The sequence below is a fragment of the Tinamus guttatus genome, unplaced genomic scaffold (genome assembly GCF_059628265.1).
Source record: "Tinamus guttatus ecotype Peru unplaced genomic scaffold, ASM5962826v1 Tinamus_guttatus_pri_ptg001210l, whole genome shotgun sequence".
Classification (NCBI taxonomy): Eukaryota; Metazoa; Chordata; class Aves; order Tinamiformes; family Tinamidae; genus Tinamus; species Tinamus guttatus.
The window spans coordinates 15,001-17,500 of record NW_028289744.1 but is presented as its reverse complement, the minus strand read 5'-3'; positions in this window follow the sequence as shown (position 1 = coordinate 17,500).

The following is a 2,500-nucleotide window of genomic DNA, read 5'->3' as shown; positions in this document are numbered from 1 at the left end:
AAAGGGACTCCTCCCCCGAGATGGAAGAGGTGAGAAACATCCAGAGAGAGTATAGAAGGGTAGTTGGAGAGTGGATCCGCGCCGGTTCTCTGTCTGCTCCAGGAAGGTTCCGCGGGATCCTGGAAGGTGTGGAAAACGTCCCCGAATGTGTCAGCTGTCCTTGGAAGGAGTTGGAAACCCTCGCGCAAGGGAAGCTCGCCGTTAAAAGAGCCAAGTACCATCAGAAACATCCTGCCGAGGCCGGGCCTGCGAAGAAGGAGAGAAGGTGGATGAAACGCAGGGCGGTTGAAAGGGATCAATACCTCCGATATCAGCGGCTCTTCGCTTTGGATAGGAAGAAGCTTGCTGGTATCATTCTCGATAACATCGAGGCAGTGAAATGCCCTCTCCCGACTGAAGACGTTTATGCCTTCTATAGGGAGAGAGGGGAAGAGGTGACCCCATTTTCCAGCTTGAGCTCATTCCGTAGTGTGGGAAGGGCCAACAATACTGCCTTTAGGCTAATGATCTCCGCGGGTGAGATCCAGAAGAACGTGGCGGAGATGTCCAAGCGCTCCGCCCCGGGACCAGATGGCCTCTCCCTGGGGGACGTTCTTAATATTGACCCCCAGGGCAGCCGGTTAGCGGAGGTGTTCAACCTCTGGCTGTTAGCCGGAAAAGTCCCTGACGAGCTAAAGGCAGCTAGAACGGTTTTAATACCGAAATCGGCGGATCCCACCAAGATGGAGGACATGAACAACTGGCGGCCCATTACCATCGGGTCCGTCATTTTAAGGCTGTTCTCCCGGATATTGAGCAATAGGCTCCGGCGGGCATGCCCAATTAATGCGCGGCAAAGGGGTTTCATAGCAGCTCCGGGCTGCTCGAAAAATCTTAAACTCCTTCAGGCATTGATTAAAAGTGCCAAGAAAGACCATAGGACTCTTGGGGTCGTGTTTGTCGATTTAGCTAAGGCTTTCGACACAGTTAACCATCAACACATCTTCCGGGTCTTGGCCCAAAAGGGGGTCGATAAACACATTATCGACTTACTGAAGGACTTATATACCAACTGTGGAACCAGAGTGGAGGTGGGAGGCCGGTGTACGGAAAGGATTAAGATTCTCGGGGGAGTGAAGCAGGGTGATCCACTGTCCCCAGTGCTCTTCAATTTGGCTTTAGACCCTCTGTTGTGTGGTCTGGAAAGTAGAGGAGTGGGCTTTAAGTATGGTGACCAGGTGGTGACATCACTAGCGTTCGCCGACGATTTGGCACTTCTCAGTGACTCTTGGGACGGCATGAGACAAAATATCGAAGTGGTTGAAGAATTTTGCCAGCTTACCGGGCTGCGGGTACAGGCCCCTAAATGCCATGGGTTTCTTATTAGGCCTACTAAAGACTCTTATACCATCAATAATTGTAACCCATGGTCAATTGCGGAAACGCAATTGGATATGATAGATCCGGGTAGTTCGGAGAAATATTTAGGCCTAGGGATAGACCCCTGGGTGGGAATATCCAAGCCCGGACTACGAGGGACACTGACCCGCTGGATTGGAAACATCGGGGGAGCCCCACTAAAGCCACTTCAGAAGGTGGATATCTTGAGGACTTATGCGATCCCAAGGCTGCTGTATAGTGCCGATCACGCCGGAATGAGCGTCACATACCTCCATTCCCTAGACCAGGAAATTAGATCGGCCGTCAAAGGATGGTTACATCTGCCACCGAGTACGTGTGACGCCATCCTTTATGTGGGGTATAAGGATGGTGGACTGGGACTCCCCCGTCTGGCGAGCCAAATTCTTAATATCCAGGCTCGCAGATTGTTACGGATTGCCCACTCCGAAGATACCATCATTCGGAATGTAGTCCGCCAGGAAGGGATCCAAGAGGAGGTGAGGAAGGTTTGGATCGCGGCGGGCAGGCGTCCTGACAAAGTACCAGCAGTGACGGAGGAATTCCCCACGGTGGCTGCGGAGTCCTCGACGACCGGCGAGCCCTCGTCCGAGTGGGAGAAGGTTGCTCCAAGAGTCATCTATCCCGTTCCCTGCAGATGGAGGAAAAGAGAATTCAAGAATTGGACCAATCTAAAATCTCAGGGCCGCGGAATCAAGAACTTCGAGAATGATCAAATTAGTAATGATTGGTTAATTCATTATAAAGGTATCCCACATCGCAAACTAATAACAGCCATCCAACTGCGGGCTAATGTATACCCTACTCGGGAGTTTTTGGCCCGTGGATTGGGTGAGGGTGCGGTAAGAGGGTGCAGGCATTGTCCTGCTGAATTGGAGACTTGTGCCCACATAATTGGATACTGCCCTGCGGTCCAAGAGGCACGGATCAAGAGGCATAACATCCTTTGTAGTTTGTTGGCTAAAGAGGCTCAAGGACTGGGGTGGGTGGTATATTTAGAGCCCCACCTCAGGGATAAATCCAAGGAGCTCTTTAAGCCTGATTTGGTTTTGGTTAAGGGGATCCGTGCGATCGTAGTGGACGTTACAGTCCGTTACGAAAG